This window comes from Odocoileus virginianus, chromosome 25, assembly GCF_023699985.2.
Source record: "Odocoileus virginianus isolate 20LAN1187 ecotype Illinois chromosome 25, Ovbor_1.2, whole genome shotgun sequence".
NCBI lineage: Eukaryota > Metazoa > Chordata > Mammalia > Artiodactyla > Cervidae > Odocoileus > Odocoileus virginianus.
The window spans coordinates 11,553,077-11,574,559 of record NC_069698.1 but is presented as its reverse complement, the minus strand read 5'-3'; the positions used below and the strand labels follow the sequence as shown (position 1 = coordinate 11,574,559).

At 41.4% G+C, this 21,483-nt stretch overlaps 1 protein-coding gene across 2 annotated transcripts in view; it reads left to right on the top strand.

Annotated features, from left to right (window-relative positions):
- The window catches only part of CMSS1 (cms1 ribosomal small subunit homolog), a 373,974-nt gene that overhangs the window by 284,644 nt on the left and 67,847 nt on the right, over window positions 1–21,483 (top strand). The window lies entirely within an intron of this gene.

Here is a 21,483-nt window from a genome sequence, read left to right as displayed (position 1 = left end):
TTTAGTTTAACAAAGTGGAATTCAGCATTCTTCATTACGATTCTTTATATGGTCTTCTATGACTGCAACACGCACTTGATACCTTACCCTTGATGGAAAAGATACCTCTCTATGCAAGTAATATAAATAGTATAAACATCCATTTCATTTATATAAAGTAATGTTTCATTGTTCCTTAGTAATCTGGAGGAGAAAACACTTGGGGCAAAATTGAGGAAGATTTGGGCATGTTCTTTAAGTGGCATGAGCAGTAGAAACAGCCGGGTTCTGGTCTCCATTTTGCCACTTACTAACCAGCTGGCTAGCTGACCTAGGGCAAGTCAGCTAGGCCTTCATTTTCCATTTCCTCAATTGTGAAATGTAGGAAGTAAATTCCATGATCTTTAGGGTCTCCTGGTTCTTAACAAAATTCAAGGAGGGTGGAAGTCACACACTTGAGTTTCCTACCCTACACCCACCCCAAAGCCGGCCATTGTTTCTCATCATACAAGTACAGGTGCGTGTGGCCACAGAAAACCTTCACATTTTCTCAAATCTCTTTCTGCTCTGTTTTTTCACTGTGGTTGCCCCACTGGAGCTCCTTTCACGGAGGGCTTGTTGCAGGGCCGTGGCTCCGAGGACCGGGCAGCTCTCTGTGAGGGCCACTTCCAGTCCAGCCGCAGGCGTCTGTGTCTGCCCAGGGCCACTGTGCAGCTGTTCCTCAAGATTCAAATTTAATTGTCCTGTGCTTCTAAGACTTTAAGATAGTCGGGGGAACATTAGCTCACTGAAAATAATTGAAAACACCTTTTAGGAAAGTGCAGCTGGGAATGCAAGCATGCGATTCTGTCATGCTGAGCGTGCTTTTTCAGGGAAAAGGTTATTTCTCTACCTATTCTGTTTCTCTGTTTCTCTAATGTTTTCTAATAAATTTAGAGAAACTTCCATCTCGGATTTTCTGAGTCACAAACTTCGAGAGTAAGGCAGGCCCTAGAGATAGGTGACTTGCCCAGGGCCTCTGGGACGGTAGGTTGTAAAGCTGTTCTGGGACCTCTGACTGGGCCCTCCCCCTGGGTTGCCAGTCTCAGCCTTTCCAGAGCCACGGCAGACTGGGGGTTGCAGTCATGTTCCCTCTAGCATTTCCCATTGCCTTCCCTGCCTCACTCTGAGCATGAGTTTTGTCCGTGTGAACAACGAGATCTACATGATTAGCCTGTCTGAATGCTGAGAAAAACTTCTCTGAAGGAACCACAAAAGCTGTCTCACTGCACTCTCTGAGCAGAGAGGGCTCCCTGCCGGTGTACCAGTGTGATGGATCAGTCTTACCCCAGGTGTCCCCAGCCCTCCCCAGGCTGGCCTACTTCATCCCATCCCACATAGTCTAAAGTATATCTTAAAACTTGAACTTAGTGTAGAGGTTAAACATTTGCAAAGAGACTTGGGCTTACAAATAATTTTAACCCATGGCCATTTGGAAAATGCCATTCTTGGTACCTTGTCTTTAAGGGGGGGGGGGGGGTGTATGTATATGTGTGTGTGTCCACTTCCATTAAAACAAAATGTTTTCATAAATGTTTGTGGAATTTGATTGGAAAGACCTAGTATTTTGTAAGGGAAGAAGCAAAGTGTGAAAAATGCTAACAAGAAAAGTGCATCCAGTTTTAAAGACACTTAGCATGTATGGCTTCTTCCATATCCCCAAGTAATAAGCATCACAAGTTATTCTGTCACTAGAAATATAAACATGTTTTAACTTAAGTGCCTGGCATGTTTGAAAAACACATGGGCCCCTCAATTTTCCAAATAATCCTTGTATTTGAACCCAGTTGAGTATCCCAAATTCCTGTTTCCGTCATCTCTGGAAGAGACGAGTAATTTTGGAAAACTAACAATTTTCTACCAGTATCATTAGGTACAAGTTAAACTTCTCTTTATGGACATTCTCCAACATTTCCTTAAGAAAGAGTCTTTTTTCAGTATCTTCTCTCATGAATCAGAGGTACAGAGTTCTGATTCCATGTCAGGCCTGAGTAAATATAATTGAAACCCTGAAGATAGTATGTCCTGTAGTTAAGAGCTCAGGTTCTGAGCCAGATTCTACCAGTTAGCATCTTAACTCTGACCTTTAAAAGCTGTGTGTTCTAGGGCAAGTTGCTCAACCTCTCTGGGATTCATTTATGCTAGTTCTGTAAAATGGGGATGGGGATATTTATATCTTATCTATTTATATTTATATCTACCTCATAGAGTGTTATGAGTAGAGGTCTTGAAAAGTGTACTCCCAAAATAAATTTTAAAACCCGTATACATCCTCACACATTTTCAAGTTGAGATCTAAAACTTTTCATCATAGGTTTCAAAGCGTATTTTTGGTAAGAGGTAAACAGGCTTCCAGGTGGTGTCAGTGGTAAAGAACCCACCTGCCAATGCAGGTGGACAGTAACAGACCTGGGTTCGATCCCTGGGTCAGGAAGATCCCCTGGAGGTGGGCACGGCAACCCACTCCAGTATTCTTGCCTGGAGAATCCTGTGGATAGAGGAGCCTGGGGTGCTATAGTCCACGGAGTCGCAAAGAGTTGGACACGACTGAAAACAACTTAGCACGCGCACAGGCAGAAAGGAGTATAACATGAACTAAGACGAGATTTGATAAGGCTGAAATAGTTAACATGATTTGAAAAAACGTTTGACCTAATTTGCTGAGTAACTCAGAGAAAACTGGAAAGAAATGAAAAAAGGTATTCATATTTTTTAAATCTGTATTTGAGTAATTTTTCATTCTCAGAAATGATACACACAACATGTAAAAAAATCTGCATCTTTTACATATTCTACTCTGGCCATTGTTAAGAATTCAGAACACCTCAATATTGACCAAGTCTCACACTTAATAAAAATGAGTATGAGATAGAAGACAGGACGCTTGCTAATCACAGCATGTTTGGATTCCAGAGAATTTGTGCACTCCAAAGACAATGCAGTCCAAGGCAGTAATTATAATACTTGTCTTGGATGAATCATCTGCCGTTTAATAAAGAGAAAGGGCTGATATGAATGCAAGGTGAATTCTCAAGCAGTTAAAAAATAAAGCACAAATGAAAGTTAAGGTCTGGAGACTAATTTCTTTAAAATACCTTTGCCTGTGCATATCTCAGAAAATATATGCATATCTAGTACCTCAGTAGGAAGACCACAAGTTGGTTAAATGAATCAGTAAAGGTTAAGCTCTTAGAACATTTCCTGGTATCTAATAAGCCCTGAGCAAAAAGTAAGTTCTTGTAACTATTATTATTGTTAGGTTCCCCCTCCAGAAAGAATTATACCTACTTACTTTGAGTTTCTACCTTGTCCTCAAGCCTTACCTGTCTGCATTCAGCATCTTTTAGAATTAAGCCACTATCAGAAAAATCTGTTACCTCTATTAGGATCACAGTTTCATTCTTCTCCTGAGACAAACTCACTCCAAGTATAACTACTGAAACTTTCTGGTCGAATTCCATTTAGTTCGGCTGTTCATAAGTGTTTTATTCTCCTAGATACACATAATTTTCTTGATGTATGGATCCAGCCTAATGCTAAAAGTACCATAAATTAGGAATCTGTGCAATTTCGTAAGTACCTTAATAGATTAGATATTACTGGATAACTGAAAAAAATAGAATACTGAATTGAAAATATTGAAATGTGAAATTTAAAAAAGAAAGCATGGCTCATTTTAAACGAGACCCTTTAAAATCTCAAAGTCAAGGCAGAGACCCCTGGTCTAACATATTACCAAGTATTCCAAGTTGGACAGCTTAAGACATAAGAACTTAGTTCTTTCCTTACAGCCAATGTCTTCCTTTTTAATTAATTAAAAACATTAAACAATTAATGTTCGTTGTAGAAAAAGTCAGATAATGCAAAAGAAGAAAATAAAAGTCACTGGTTCACCACTACCTAAGGGTAAAGATTCTGATACATAGCTTCTCATTCTTTTTCTTATTTTAAAAAAATGAAATATATACTTTTGATATTTTTAGGCAACTTTCTTACTCTGAAACCATTACAGATTCACATGCCATTGTAAGAGTGATGTGGAGACAGATGTACAGAACAGACTTTTGGACTCTGTGGGAGAAGGCGAGGGTGGGATGTTTCGAGAGAACAGCATTGAAACATGTATATTATCTAGGGTGAAACAGATCACCAGCCCAGGTTGGATGCATGAGACAAGTGCTCGGGCCTGGTGCACTGGGAAGACCCAGAGGGATCGGGTGGAGAGGGAGGTGGGAGGGGGGATCGGGATGGGGAATACATGTAAATCCATGGCTGATTCATGTCAATGTATGACAAAACCCACTACAAAATTGTGGGGTGATTAGCCTCCAACTAGTGGAAATAAATGAAATAAATAGATAGATAGATAGATAGATAGCGATGTGGAGAGATCCCAGGTGTCCTTTACGCAGTTTCTCTCAATGGTAGTATCTTGCAAAGCTGTTGTACAGCATCACAACCGGGATGTTAACATCGATGCTGCCAGCATACAGAACGTGACCTTTTATAGTTACAATCATTTCCCTGCCACCTCCACTTCTTAAATCCTAGCACCCAGTATTCTGTTCTCTATTTCAGTAATTTTATTATTTCAAGAATGTTGTGTAAATGGAATCATGTAGTATATAACCTTTTGAGATTAATTTTTTTCCATCCAGCGTAACCTTGTGGAGATTTATCTAGGTTGCTGTGTGTCTTGATAGTTTGTTCCTTCTATTTGCCAAGTAATATTCTATAGCGTGGTTATAAATCGTACTGCTGCTGCTGCTAAGTCACTTCAGTCGTCTCCGACTCTGTGCAACCCCATGGACAGCAGCCCACCAGGCTCCTCTGTCCCTGGGATTCTCCAGGAAAGAATACTGGAGTGGGTTGCCATTTCCTTCTCCAACACATGAAAGTAAAAAGTGAAAGTGATGTTGCTCAGTCGTGTCCGACTCTTAGCGACCCCATGGACTGTATGTAGCCTACCAGGCTCCTCAGTCCATGAGATTTTCCAGACAAAAGTACTGGAGTGGGTTGCAGTTTCCTTCTCCAATATACCATACTACTCACCTTCAAAGAACATTTGCATTATTTCCAATTTGGGACTGTTAACAAATGAAGCTGCCATAAACATTTGTGTATAACCTGTAGTGTGAACCTAGCTTTCATTTCTCTGGGATAAATGCCCAGAAATACAATTGCTGAGCCATATTTTAGTTTTAAGAAACCCAAACTGTTTTCCAGAGTGGTTATACCAATTTACATTCACACCAGCAGTAGGAAGTAATCTAATTTCTCTGAATCCTCACCAGCATTTATTGTTACTATTTTTTTTAATTTTAGCCATTCTGAGAGGCATGTAGTGATACATCATTTTGGTTTTAATTTGCATTTCCCTAATGGTTAATGATGTGGACTATCTTTTCATATGCCTATTTGCCATCTGAATATCCACAATGATGAAATGTCTGTTCCTGTCTTTTGCCTATTTTCTAATTGGATTGTATGGTTTTTTACTGTTAAATTTTGAGGCTTTATATATTCTAGACAGTAGTCCTTTGTTATATGTGTGGTTTGCTTTTTTTTTTCCCTTCAATCTCAAGATTCTTTTCATCCTCTAAAAGGAGTTTTTCACAGAGCAGAAGCTTTTTCATTTTTATTAAACCTGATGTCTCTATGTTTGCTTCTATGCACTGTGCTTTTGGTGTCAAATGTAGGAGCTCTTTGCCTAGTCCAACCCCAAAGATTTTCACTTACTGTTTTTTCTAAGAGTTTTACAGATAAATGTTTTATACTTAAGTCCGTGATCCATTTTGAGTTAAGTTTTTGTGTAAGGCAGTAGACTTAGGTTGAGTTTCATTTTTGTTCCTCTGAATGTCCAATTGCTTCAGAACTGTTTGTTGAAAAGGCATATCTTTTTGTTGTTGTTGAATTCCTTCTTCGCCTTTGTTGACAATCAGTCAGTCATATTTGCATGAGAATATTTCTGGGTTCTCTGTTCTGTTCCATTGATCTGTGTGTCTGTCCCTCCCTCAATATGCACAGTCTTGATTATTGCATCTATATAAATATTGAAATTAAGTACACTGATAGCTCCCGCTTTTCTTCTTATCCAAAAGTATCTTAGCTTCCTAGTTTCTTTACCTCCCCACGTAAATTTTAGAATTATCTTGTCTGTATCGACAGAAAAAAAAAAAAATGTTGAAATCTTGGTTGGAATTGCATTAAACCTGTATATCAATTGGGGGCAAATCAAAATATTTGCAGAGCTTCCCCTGTGACTCAGCAGTAAAGAATCCTCCTGCAATACCGGAGATGCCAGTTGGATCCCTGGGTGGGGAAGATACCCTGGAGTAGGAAATAGCAACCCACTCCAGTATTCTTGCCTAGAAAATCCCATGCACAGAGGAGCAGCCTGGGCTGCAGTCCATGAGATCACAAAGGAGTCAGCTGAGCGCTTAAACAATAAAATATTTGCTGTATTGAGTATCCTAATCTATGAACATAGTATGTATATCTGTTTATGTAGATCTTTGATGTCTTTCACCAGCATTTTGTAGTTTTCAGGGAACAAGTACTTCACATACTTTGTTTACATCTCAGTGTCGAGCACAGTACCTTCCTAAGGGATGTTGAATTTCACGAAAATCATTGCCATATACAGGAGTGGAATCTTACCATGAAAAGAACCCATTAGCTATAATCCCTTTTTTTAAAATGGCTTCCTTAAACTAGGAAAATACTTTAAAGGTAGCAAATGGCCCAGATAAGAAAGACTTTTCATTCACTGCCTGAAACTAGATACTTTGTAATTTGGGATTGTAAATCAAATTCCAGTTAAGAACTTATTGGATTCAGCTGTGTGTGTGGGACGTGGTGCAGAGTGGTTCAGGAAGCTGTTTTTGCTTTGCCAATTGCAGAACTCATCTTTATATATTAAAAGAGAGTTTTCATATTTCTGCCAATGATCATTTTTCATTGGTAACCAGAGGAGTTTTGAGTTGTCTTTTTGTGGGCTTTATCGGGGAGCTTAAATCCAGGATTGAATTAATCAGAGAACGCAAGATTGGGTTTCTGCATTTTCCAGTTTTGAAATCTACATAATGTTAGTAATAGACTGAACATTTATCATGTTAGTGTTCACAGTGGGGCAATGAAATATAACATTACATAATTCTTTAAAGAAGATCCTGAGAGTTTAATGTACAGTCTGATGGCAGGAGGCCCTTGGGAGCACAAAGAGACATATTCCTCTTAGAACTGTTTGTATGTAATTAAGATGAACAAGCGATCATGTTTCCAATTTTCCTCTTAAGTTTTCAAAGGAAATAAGTACACAGGAGTAAGGAAGGCAGGGAAGTACAGGACTGTTTTCATTGCTAGGATGGCAAGAAAAGCCCCAGCTGGCATCTATGGGCTATAATAAATAGGTATTTGTTGTGGTCTAACCAGGTAACCTTGAATAAGTCATTAGTTTTTCTGAGCCTCATTTCCATATTTATACAGGGGAATTGTGATCATGTCTCTGCCTTCCTAAAATGATGATCAAATAAGATAATGGACAGAGAAGCATATTGTAAGCTCTAAAAAAACTATACAGTATGTACCATGTTATTCATTCCATAAATATTAAACACCTACTGTGTGCAGACACCTACTGTGTAACAGTTCACCAAGGAGAGACACACGGGAGCCACTTAAGTACAGTGAAACATCATAGGTGTGCAGAGGTAGAACATTCCAGGGGTAGCAGTGGAACTGAATTACTGAGGTGCAGCATGCTTTTGGAGTTGAGAAACACTGAAGACACATGATTGTAAAGATCATCTATGTTCAAGTTGAAACTACCCTCAACGTGGAGGGAATTAAGAGGAAAAAAAGCTTGATCCAGTTGCCAGTCCTTATTAAATAGGTGGAATGATGAAGAAAAATCAGTAGAAGGCAGAACTGGGAATTGGACAAGCGTGCATGGGCAGATGACATGAACCTCAAGGGAAGCGGGTGGCCGATGATGTGAAGATGGCAAGGAAGCATCACTGTGAAGCCTGGAGAATGGTACTGCCCCAGGCTTAGTGTTTGGGCTATGGGAGTATGACCAGTCTTCTCCTGAGGGGCTGGAAGAGCATAAGTCCTGGCGGAAGAGCTGGGCAGCAAGTGGGACAGGAGGATGGAGGGCGAGTATGTAAGAAGGGTAAGCATGTGGCATGCATGTGGATGCCCAGCCACTTCAGTCGTGTCCAACTCTTTGTGACCCCACGGACTGTAGCCCGCCAGGCTGCTCTGTCCATGGGATTCTCCAGGCAAGAATATTGGAGTGGGTTGCCATGCCCTCCTCCAAGGGCTCTTCCCGACCCAGGAGTCAAACCCTCGTCTCCTGCCTGCATTGCAGGCAGATTCTTTACCCACTGAGCCACCTGGGAGGCCCTTGAGCGTGTAGGGCTTCCAGTAATAGCAGTAACTGTTGTTTACTGAGCACCTAGGATGTACCAGGCACTGTGTTTGGCTGTTTTGTACAGGTAGTCTTCACAGGATGCTACAAACTAATTCCTGTCATCTGGATTTTACAAATGAGGGCATAAGGTCCAAAGAGGTCACACGTATCATTTAAGGTCGCACAGCAAGTCCACATTAGAATCTCCGTACCCAGATCTCCCTGACTGCAAAGCTGAGCTTTTGTACCATTTCACATGTCTTCAGAGAGGTTCAGAGAGCACCATGGGAGGGATTTGGAGGGAAATCAGAGAAGGGAAGAACCCGAGGGAGGAAGCAGAGTCACATGGGAATGAAGATACAAAAGAGGACTATCGCCTAGAGATGCTTGCATTTTTGCTGATGACTGAAAATGACAGGGCTGTGAGGATGAGAGCCACTGAGACCTCTGGCAGAGATGAGGCCTGGTGAGGCTAGTGACTGCCTTGCTGCAGGTCCCGGGGGAGCACTGCTGTCAAGGTATTCTAATGTCTTTTGAAGAAAATTCTCCCAGGCAGATAGTGACAAAGGTCAACCTCTCCTGGCTCTTTCACTCCCGGCGGGGTGGTCAAAGAGGCTTAGCTTCCTAAGTGTCCGTGATCAGTCTTGCAGCCCAGACAATGGAGGGCAGAGAAGGACGTGTGAGATGACCTCTCAGTTGCATGCAGGGTGGGAGCCCACCAGATATTGAGGTGCCTTGGCCACTTTGTGCTTGGGGGCCTCTGGAGCTGTGTGAGGCCAGCTGGAATTTTCATTAGACTATGGTGAAAAGCAGACACATGTGTCAGCCTCTCCCAGGCGGCAGTTAGTAGTTACTGTCCAAGACAGCTTTTTAACACAGGCTGGGGAAGAAAGTATTCTTTTCCTTCCTCAGCATCCTGGCACAGCTAATGTCCTACTTTCCTTTACTAGGGGACAGTTAATGCTGAGGCTAAAACAGCAATCCCACGTGTAGTATTATACATTGACATTTATGGGCACAGGCCAGGACCAGAGACTTTGCTGGAAGCAGGTTTTGATACCTGAGGGGAGTGGTAGCAGTCAGCCAGGTAAGAGTGGCCTCAGGTGAGAGAGATCAGGTTAGAAGACACAAAGAAGAGCAAAGAGGACAAGTAAGTACCTGAAGAAGAGCTGTGAGTCTCACAACCTTGCTTTCAGTTAAGGTCTTCCTGCTGGAATTCTTGATTGAAGTAAAAATAAACATGCCCTTCACAGTAACACATGTGCCGTCTGATCCCGTTCATCACAGGAGGGGTTGGGGCAGTGAGAACACGAAGAAGTGCCCTCAGAAAGGGGATAATAAGGAAACAGAAGGGGAAACAGCCTTAAAAGCCTGTGCTTGGCATAGGCTGCTTGCAGGAGCAGCTGGATCCTTGTTGTAAACGTGATTTCTGCTGCTTCACAGGCAGAAGGTTCTGTGTTTCCCTTGAATCATGCTGGCACTTTATCTCCAGCTCTGTTGTGACATGTTTCACCTTCCACACTCTTTTGAAGTTTTTGTTTTTTCTGCTTCTACTGAACTGGTGATTCTTCAGAGGCAGCGATAGTACACTTTCCATTTTGTACCATCTGCAGCGTTTTGCATTCAGTAGCTGTTCGGTGTTCGACTGAAAGAACGAACCCAGGGACACTGTGATTCCTCGAAATTTCTTTACTGAACTCTTTACTTGGCCACCAAAGATGACACCTGACAAAGCCAGCTTTCTCCTTTTTCTAGGATCAGGGGCTAAAGTAGATAAAAAGTGTTCTATAATGCTTTGAGTGTGCAGGAGAGATCCTTTCTGTTTAGGGAATGTTGCTAAGCCCTCTCATCAAAAATAGCCTTTCTATCTACGTCCAAGCTCCGTCAGGGCAGAGCAGATTGGCAAGGGTGGTTTCAAAGGAAAAAGCCATGTAATGCCTTCTGCTCACAGCAGCACAGGTGCCAGGGGAGGAGGAAAATGTGTGTGATTGCAGCTCGGGCTGCTAAGTGCTGTAGAAATGGAGCCGACCGACCAGCCAAGCAGTGTGCAGAGATCTACGTGCGTCTGAAATACCTTCCCCAGGCTCCGTATAGTCCTGTATACTCGGTGATCCCAGGCTCAGAGTCTTCCGAAAGCAGCTGATGACTAGAGGTCTCACTGTATAAGCAGAGTGAGCGGCCCTTTAAGAGGGACCCACTTAGCCCAGGGAGATGGCAGACGCTCAGAATGGCAAGAGGAGAGGGAACGGGGAGAGCCAGCCAGGACACACGTGGGGCCCCAAGTCCTAGGTAGAGCAGCTCCTTCCTGAGGGCTACTGTTGCTCCTTCAGGAACTGCTGCACAGACATTGACAGGAAAGCGAATCAGCGACAGGACAGCCGTTTTAACGTTTGCAGAATCGGCTCTGAGCATGAGTCCCTCTGTGAAACTAAGAGCTAGAGTCTTTAGGGGTTTTTTTCCCCTCTACTCTTGAATCTGGCCTTTCTTGGAAAGTTGAAGCATCGACTGGGCAAGTAACCACAGTCATCCTGAATGTCCAGCGGAAAGGAGGAATGGACAGTGAAGGACTGAAGCTGGGATGGGGAAATGCGTGTTGCCTGCAGCATGCATTGTACAAGAAGCTCCAGGACGGTCATACCCAGTGGTTGCTTGGGTTTGGGTGGCCTGGCTTTGGGGTAAGCATGTTTGTCCAAATAATAGATTGCTGCACTAAGATGGATCTGTCTCATCTACCCTAAAGAAAAGAGTCTTCGTACCCTGTGTGTTTAAGGCATTATCAGTGATCTTTATATAAAGATCAATGTCTATTAATAAAAGCCATGAGCAGGACCCTGCCAAGATTTCCATAATTTGTTTAATCAGCTGCATCAATGCACCAGTTTTCAATTAGTAGAGGTGTCCATTTGAACCTCTTATTTGCTTATAGGTACAGAGGCCACATCACCAACTTGGGGCTCCTCGTGATCCTCCACAAGGAGCTGGCCTCTCACTTGCCCGAAATGGAGATAACTGCTGTGTATGTGTCTAGGTAGGAGGGGGCAGGCTCCAGGGAAGGTAACCTCTCTGCCCACCCCTCCCCACCAGTCCTGCCGAGGTGCAGGGCGGGGGCCACATAGAAGCTTGCTCAGGCACCTCCTGAGCGGTGGGACTATCAGAGCTTCCTTCGCTGCGTGGTCACACAAAGCCTGTTAACTATATTGGCTGTCTTTGTTTATTTGGGAACTCTGGACTTCTTTTTTTCTTTTTTTTTTTTTTAACAAGAAATTTGAACCACATTTTGTTTGAGATATTCCAGAAAGATGTAGCAATGTGGTTACCATTTTATAAACTTTTAAACAAAACTGTTAGCGGTTCACAACTTTGTTTAAAGAACAATGGCTTTGGAGCACAGGCCAATCTTCTCAGGACCCAGATGACAGTGACCAAAGCAAAGAAGAATCCAGTTCAGAGCTGGCTGGCTGAGACCTGCTCTGGCAAAAGCCGGGAATCCAAATGTTACCACTGAGGGCCTCTTCCCTTTCTGCTGGGATGGCAGTGAGTTTGGCCCTGTTGCTTAGCTGATTTACACCAGTGCCCTCAGCTTGTTAACTCTCCTCAAGTGGAAGAGAAATTCAGGAAAAGTGGGGATGAAAACAATCACTTCTGGTATTTTTCCCTTACCTCGAGACCGAGCCACCAATTTTAGCATAACTAGTTCACTGCCCGACCATTGGCTTCCTTGTTTCTTGTATGTTTTCCGCTTCTGTCATCACTTCTTTCTGTAACAACCAAAATCTCCGCTATGCTTTCATTCTAATATTTCTATTAAAATAATCTCCCTTTATCTAACTTTTTCCTCAGGAGATAATTTACATTTATAGGAAATTTATGAGATTTTTTTTCCTGCTGTTGTTGACTGTAGCTATTACTCTTTTTAGCCTTTTCTTGGAGTGCCCTCAAGAACATTTAACAGGAAGTATTATTTAAGTCTCTTAAACATTCCTCTAAAAGTATACAAATATTTATGCCTATATCAACTTTTCTAGACATTTTACAAAGCTGATTTAGTAGATGATGTATTCTTCTACCAAAGATTAAAATTGAAATAGCCCATGACTGGAGCTGACCAACAATGCAGATTTGGGGTTGGCAACATTCAGTTTCCAAGTACATAAGACACATAGGAATGACAGGAATTTAGTTCGGTAGAATCCTTTTTCACATGTGTTTTTGAAAACTCAGTTTACCCTCCAGAAAGACATTTCTTTTGAATCGATTGCAGTCCCTATTTAACAACATCACAGCTTACACGTTAAGACTGTTAATTAAAATATTAAATTCTGGGGCAAAGAGAATTCCAAGAAGAGTCTGTAATCGTTGAAAAGGGTAGTTAAAGAGCTGTACGATTAGCCATTTTTAACCTTAAATATAGATTTCTCATGTATCCTTCAGGCAGTACTGACAAGGTATTTCCTGGAGATTAATGACACTCTTAGTTAATGGGCTGAGGGAAGGTCATTAATCCTTACACAAAGGTAGCTTGGAAAGTAGGAATGAAAAACAACTGCTGGGTCAAGATGATACAGTCCCAGGAGATGTTTCAGAAGATGTTACGTTTGCAGAAGCCCATACTTAACTACTGTTCTTATCCCCCTTCTCCACAAACAAAATCTTTTTTATTAGTTGGCTTCCTCTTCACACTCTTTCTCAAATGAAACTGACCTTGGAAGGTCCTTTGTTTTCACATAGCTTCTCACCATCAGACTCTTTTATTGGCGTGAACAGAGTTGTGCTTCGGAGTCTAGAAATCCAAGCAATCAGAATATATTTCCTAAAGTTTCAGTTAAATAACATAGCTGTGCATTCAAGGCATAAGGAATACAGGAAATATGAAGTTACTGTCAGCTCAGTTCAGTCAGTTCAGTCACTCAGTCACTCAGTCATGTCCAACTCTTTGCGACCCCATGGGCTTCAGCACATCAGGCTTCCCTGTCCATCACCAATTCCTGGAGCCTACTCAAACTCATGTCCATCGTGTTGGTGATGCCATCCGACCACCTCATCTTCTGTCGTTCCCTTCTCCTCATGCCTTCAGTCTTTCCTAGCATTAGGGTCTTTTCAGATGGGTCGGTTCTTCACATCAGGTGGTCAGAGTATTGGAGTTTCAGCATCAGTCCTTCCAATGAACGTTCAGGACTGATTTCTTTTAGGAGGAACTGGTTGGATCTCCTTGCAGTCCAAGGGACTCTCAAGAATCTTCTCCAACACTACAGTTCAAAAGCATCAATTCTTTAGCACTCAGCTTTCTTTATAGTCCAACTCTCACATCCATACATGACTACTGGAAAAACCATAGCCTTGACTAGACAGACCTTCATTGGTAAAGTAACGTCTCTGCTTTTTAACATGCTGTCTAGGTTGGTCATAGCTTTTCTTCCAAGGACTGAGCATCTTTATTTCATGGCTGCAGTCACTGTCAGTGGTAGGCTGGGGCTAATGGAACAATCAGACCTAGACACCACCTCAGTAAATCTGAAGAGGTTGATCATCATAAGGACGCAGAAACAAGTCGGTCTGGCCAGGATGCTGTGACAGGCAGAGTATCTAGCTTCCAGACTGCAGAATACCGCCAGAGCTGTACCCTTGCAGATAATGCCAGACTTGGTGGGATCTCATTTCTCCTCCAGGCCAGTGTAGACTAAATCCATTCTGCATGCCTGCTCATCTGGATCCATTCTAACTATGCTCCCATCTGGACAGATTCATTCATTTCAAGATTGAGCAGGGTTCAGTGTGACTTCTGGGACTGTGGTGGAGATAGTGAGAAAGAATGGCAGGAAATCTAGAGCTACCTGGTGAAGGATGCTTCCGAGAAGCCCTACTCTGGCTTTTTACCCAGAAAAGAGTTAAAAGCTAGAGAATGATCACTGAGTTGTGGGTTTTGTTGTTGTTGTTTTTAAGTTCTGCCTTCATGCCCAGGCATCATCTTCTGTAACTGTGTGTCCTTGTGAGAGCAGCTTCCCCCGTGACTCAGTGGTAAAGAATCCACCTGCAGGACAGGAGATGCAGGAGACGCACGTTCAATTCCTGGGCCGGGAAGATCCTCCTGTAGAACGGCGTGGCAACCCACTCCAGTATTCTTGCCTAGAGAATCCCATGGACAGAGGAGCTTGGCAGGCTACAGTTCATAGGGTTGCAAAGAGTTGGACACGACTGAAAGGACTTAGCACGCAGGCACGTCCTTGTGAGAGTTCTCAGTTCAGGAGTTTCTACCCTTGCTTGTGCTGGGCGTGTTGCTCACCTTTCTGCTAGGAATGCTCGCTTCCTCTGGAATCCTTTAGATAAGTTCAGCACCATCTGATTCACTCAAGTGGTGTCTGGCTGTTCTATAATCCCGAGTTGATACTCTGATCCCCATAGTATGTTTTCACATGTTTGGAAATTTTAAATGCCAGAGGTTATTTTACTGTTTAAAAAAAAAAAAACTGCTGAAATTTAATAAGATAGCACAGTTATACTAAAGGAAACTCTAAGGAAAATGTTTTTTGGTCACTAGAGCAATGGGTTGAAATGCAAAAACCCCACTAAGATGGTGGCTGGCGTTTTGCCACTGACTGTATCTGATCTAACCCTGAAAGTATTAAGTTCTTACAGATTTTGTGACAGAGTCAAGAGAAGTAAATCTGTAGCTCCCAGTTCAGACTGAACTACTGTTTTAGTGCTGCAAGTGCAGGTGGAAATCTTTATATTCTTCCATCCTGTTTAAAAAAAAAAAAAAAATCCTTGTTTATACGCAGATTAGTTCCACTAGACCTAGCTGAACTTTTGGAGTTCTTTTTTTCAACTGAAATTTCCTTGTACAAATGAACTATCCAGATGTGGATGGGAACATAATAATAGAATTACGTGCTGAAATAACTGAGATTATTTAGGCCATGATTGCAGTTTTATGATGCCACCTGGGGAAATTACTAAGTGCATGTGAATTTGAGGTAAACTGAAGTTTTTCTCCCTTTAGTAGGCATTATGGCCTCTTTCGGCACTTTTTTGGTATTGGAATTTGCTGCTTACTTTGCTTACTTTAAGAGTGATGGATCTGCAACTCTGTCACGATTTGAACTGGAGTTTTCCTTTCACACAAATGGCAGGTATTTAATGTGTCAGGACAGTCTGTCTGAAACCTGACCTAACCACTTAACAGTAAAATAGTAAAACTTGCTATTCTGTGTGTACAAATGCTGTCTTTCCAAATTAGGAAAGAAGATATAAAACCCTGTAGAAGTGCCTTTGTTTTAACAGGAGAAATTTAATGCTCTACCATTAACATTTTCCCAAGGTAACGTTACATAAATAATTACTGCCACACCGGAAGAGTCATTTCCCATTCTTGGAATAATTTGCACACATTTAGGAATTTCATTGTCTCCTCAAAATCCTCTTGGCTGTGGGCCCATAAATTATGACATTTTTGATGGAACTTCCATTACACGATCTAACTTTTAGGGAAGGAGAGAGCAAGAGAATTGCAAAAAAGTAGTGACTTGCATATGGTTAGAGAATCTCAAGGAAGGGAAAAGAATATTCCTGCTTATTTAACATAGGTCAAGGAAATTTGTGGTTTACTTTCAATAATCAACTTTCTGGAAATTTTTTTATGCCCAAACCACAAAATTTGGCGTTTTAAATTCATACCTGTCTGTGGGCATGTAGTATATAAAGCAGTGGTTCTTTGGGTCCCTGAGAAAATACATTATTCAAATACCAGTTTCCTTGGTTTCTAGATGACACTTCTAGTCCAAGACTTCTTAATTTGTTTCAAGGGGCCCAAATTTTGTGTCTTTGTGTATCCGGGATCTTATAATGTTTACCAGCTTTTCAGGAAGACATTACATGCCACATTTTCAAGACTGAATTTTGTTAGACCCAATCTATAACACTGGGAATTTTCTATATTATTAATAATGATAGTAATGCTGTTGCTGCTGCTGCTAAGTCACGTTAGTCGTGTCCAACTCTGTGCAGCCCCATAGATGGCAGCCTACCAGGCTCCTCTGTCCCTGGGATTCTCTAGGCAAGAATACTGGAATGGGTTGCCATTTCCTTCTCCAACGCATGCATGCATGCTAAATCACTTCAGTTGTGTCCAACTCTATGTGATCCTATGGACAGCAGCCCACCAGGCTCCACCGTCCACAGGATTCTCCAGGCAAGAATACTGGAGTGGGTTGCCATAAATATATCCTGATTATTGAGCACTTATTATTTGTCACTAACTGTATTTAACACTTTATGTATCTCTCATTTATTGTTCCCCAAAAGACAAATATAGTTATTATCTTCATTTTATGAGGAAACTTAAAGCTTTGAGAAGCTAAGTAACTTTTTGGAGATAAAAACTCATGATGTCATCTGGAAAAAATCCATGCTCTTAGGCATTAGGCGTTATGCTAAGGAGTACATCCATTTGCTGGTTTTGTAATAACTGGCTTTTGTTTGATATTGGTATATTCAGTTCAGATAGCCCTTACTCTGTTCCTACTCTGGTCTAGAAGTTTGGCGGACTTGTACACTTTATGCACTGTTTCCCCTTGAATTTGTGTGAACATGTCTATGTTGCCCTTGTAAAATTTTAAACAAAAAATATAACTGTGGAATGCCTGTATAATCTTGGAGTCTTGGTGGTTTTTGGTGGGAAACTGAGCCAATTCACTGGGAAACTTGAACTTCCCAGGCTTCAAAATGGCACTTTATTATTATGCCTTCTGATCTCTTCTTGTGTTAGGAAGGGTGAGATTCCATAAAGAGGTGAATCTTATGACCAAACCTCTCCCCACATCTTCCTAAACAAGGAGTCTGCCATGTATACGGTGCACCAGACAGAATTAGGGCACCTGGTTTCTGTACCCCAACCCTTTACAGCAGTAAGGCACTATAATTTGATCATTTCAGTTGTGTGCTCTCCATTTAGGGTGACCCACTGCCCCAGTTTTCCCAGGACAGTCCTGATTTTAGCGGTGAAAGTCCTGAAGCCTAGAAAATTCCTCAGTCCCAAATACAATTTGACCAATGATTGTCCTACCTCCTTTATTTTTCCAGAGCTGTATCCAAGCCCCAGATTTCAGCACTTCTGCTTTGTTGAATCTCCTGAAGAGTACAAATAAATCTTTTAAACTAAGAAATTGGGCAACTCTGGCTCAGATTCATAAGTATGTAGTGGACCATTAGAGATGCAGAGCCTGAACAGACCAAGAAAGATCTATATAAATTTTGGAGGAATTTTCAGATACTTAGCTTAAAAGATTTGTAAAAGAAATAATTTTTTTGTTTTATATTGCCTTCACTTTTGTTTCAACTCTATCTTTTCAGGGAGTAGGCTGAGTCTTAGAGGAAACCTTTCTCTGATTGTCAAAGTTCAAGTGGTAAATCACCGTTTGACATTGTCAGACCATCATAAATGTCCCTAATATACAAAGATGTCCTTATCAGCAGTATTCCAAGCATAATAAGTAGAATGTAGGGTTAGATTGAGACTTATCAAGTGGTTCAGTGGTAAAGAATCCACCTGCCAACGCAGGAGACGCAAGAGATGCAGATTCTGTCCCTGGGTGGGGAAGATGCCCTGGAGTAGGAATTGGCAACCCACTCCAGTATTCTTGCCTGGAAAATTCCATGGATAGAGGAACCTGGCAGACCACAGTCTATGGGGTTGCAAGACTTGTACATGATTGAGCAACTAAGCATGCATACACAGCATTAGATTAATGGACAGTAGCACAAATAGTTATGTATTGTCCTGACTTTTCAGTTTATTTTAGTTCAGTTGCTCAGTCCTGTCCGACTCTTTGCGACCCCATAGACTGCAGTACGCCAGACCTCCCTGTCCATCACCAACTCCCAGAGTTGACTCAAACTCATGTCCGTTGAGTTGGTGATGCCATCCAACTATCTCATCCTCTGTCGTCCCCTTTTCCTACCATCTTCAGTCTTTCCCAGCATCAGGGTCTTTTCCAGTGAGTCAGCTCTTTGCATCAGGTGGCCAAAGTATTGGAGTTTCAGCTTCATCATCACTCCTTCCAATGAATATTCAGGACTGATTTGCTTTAGGATGGACTGCTTGGATCTCCTTGCTGTCCAAGGGACTCTCAAGAGTCTTCTCCAACACCACAGTTCAAAAGCATCAATTCTTCAGAGCTCAGCTTTCTTTATAGTCCAACTCTCACATCCATACATGACTACTTTAGGCAAATGATTTTATTTATTCTTTCATATTTTTAGCCAAGTTTGCCAAACAAGAATTATAATGGAAAATGCTAGTGATTTTTTTAAGTTCAAGTTCTAAATACTTTTAGTTTTATTTAAGAAACAAGTCTCCATCTCCATTACATGATTTTTCTCCCCTAATATGAAGTTATTTTTGCATTGATTGGGGATAAATACAATAATACGTTTTTAAACTCTGAACTACTAACTGCACCTGCTTGGGATCTAAAACTGAAATGGAAAACACAAGGCTTAACCCCACATGCTCCCTGATCAAATGCAAAGTTTCTTAAAATAGCTCCGGGTGAAGATGTTTGGAGCAGCTGAAAACCAAGGAGCTGGTGTCCCTAGTCACAACCTGGCAGTTGATACCATGGCTCAGAGGCAGCTGCCTCTGTCTCTTTCTGTCTCAAGGCCTGGAGCAGCAGCTCCTAGAAGAAGCGCAGAAACAGACTCTACTTTACCCATATTCCTGTCCTCCTCGAACTCTATGTTCGTAGTCAGAGGATTGTCCCTGGAACCATCAAGGGGATCTAAGATGTTCTGTCCAAGCCACTAGAGCAAAGTATTGGGCTGGCCTAGAAATTCATTCGGATTTTTCCATAGGATGTCACAAGAAAACCCAAATAAACTTTCTGGCCAACCCAATAGCTAAACACCTCCAAACAATTATAATAAACCTTAAATAGGTACACTATAAATTCCAGGAATAAATGTAAGGAAGAAATAAAGTGCGTTTGATTGATCATAGCTAGTAATAACAAAGAATACTAGCTATGAGTGGTACCCTACACCCTCTTATCTTCAGTATCCCAGTTACCAGCAGATCAGTTTACTGTCTTGAAATCCATCAGGAAGACCTTCTCTCAAGACTGCTTTATTCAGCTCTGCCTATCTTGATAGAGGTCACAGTTAGCTCATATGTCTCAGTTGATATAGCTGTCAGCTTACCATTTTCCCCCATAATTTTGTCCTGTGATACCTTCACTTACCATTGATAAACTGCTTCTCTCAAGGGCCCACTTATGCATCCCCCAGTAGCAGGATCTGGACTGGGTGGACAATTGGTCTAATCTGATCTGACGGCTTTTTATGTTGCCAGACTTTTGGCACTAACCAGCAGTTTAAAATTCTATTTGCATTCACATGTAGATGAGTATACTATTATACTATCCTATTCCCATCGTAAAAAGAAGAAAAAAGCAGTAGCTTATATCTTGTTTAGAAACTACACTATTTTGAGGGCCAGAGGAAAGGACTGTTCGGTGAGTGTAGAAGGGAAGTGGAGGCAGGAAGACAATGGGGTGCGGGAAAGCCTGAAACTCTCCCACTGGCAGCTTCCAGTTGGCCCCCGCCACCTTCAACCAGTGCTCGGAACTGTGGGTACTCATGTTGAAAACTCAGAATTTTTCTAGACGTCATTTGAGAAATTATTTAAGGAGACTGCATTAGAGGGAACATTAGCTGGGATGGTTTCTTAAAGGTCCAAAACCTAGTTTTTCCATCAGCTGAACAGGGAATAATACTTGCATTTCCTACCATGCAGGGTCACCTTAGGATCAAGTGAGTGACTGATACTCGAATTCTGTAAACAATGTAGGGCACCCCCAGCTGTAAAATGACCTCGTGGTTACGAATAACGCCGTTATACAAAGATTCCTCAACCACAGTGAGAAGCACAGTACTGCCCCTCTTTCTGTCGTAGCCCCCGGTGATTGACTGCCTTTGTCAGACAAATTAGACAGACACATGTTGAACTCTCATCAGATTTGAGCCCCAGATAGCCATGAGGCTATCTAATACAAATTTTGCTCTAATGACTTAGAGCAAATGTCTCTAATGTTCTTAGAGACATCTTGTCTAACCCAATTCTGAAGGTGCAAACTATCAGTGTGTGAGCCTTTGTCTGACATCTATAATTTAGAACAGAAATGTTAACATCCCTGAAAGAAGGCTCAAGTAGTTTCAGTAAAATGTGTGTTCCAATCTGATTATTTGGTCCCTGGAATTCTCTTCCTATCTTGCAGACACTAAGTAAACCTTGATAAGTAGGAAATTTTTTTTCCTAGTCTTTTAATTAGAAACAAAGGAGGAAATATCATAGTAAGCAACATGAACAGTATTAAGGTTCAAATCACTAATAATTGGCCCCTCTGTAAAGATCTCTATACTCAGAGAATATGGAAACCACTCTTCCTCCATTCACTGCTGTATCTCTGGTAACCCAACATGTGGTAGGCACTCTAAACATTTGTTGAATGAATGAACAAGTGAGCAAACTAATCAAGCCCTACCATAAGAGTGTTTTACCTAATTATAATGAAAAAACAAAACAAAAAAATTATGTTGTTCTCTGTATGAATGGCTATTAAATGCTGGTGGCCACTTAGTTCTGTCCAGAGGCAAATAAAAGCACCATTTTTTTCTTTACATGTTTTTTAATGTGACATATTGAAGAGGCGAGGCATGTATTTCAGTAGTAAATTTTCTTTTATGTTAAGACAAGAATAACATGGCCTTTCTTCTGAAGAATACAGGGCACTTTACTTCTGTTTTTCCCCATCCCTGGAGCTCATCCCCATCGCTCCTGAACTCTTGGCACATTGCAGCATCTATCCCATACAACAGGTAAATGGATCATCATTTTGAAGCCACAATAAATTATCTGTATCTCCAGTGACAATGTCAGTACCTAAGACCAATTATTGGCCACCAAATTTTTTTATTCAACAACAGTTTAAGTGAAAAAAGAAAACTACATACAAACTTTTAACAGAAGCTAAACTCTTTAAAAAAATTTTTTTTACACTTTT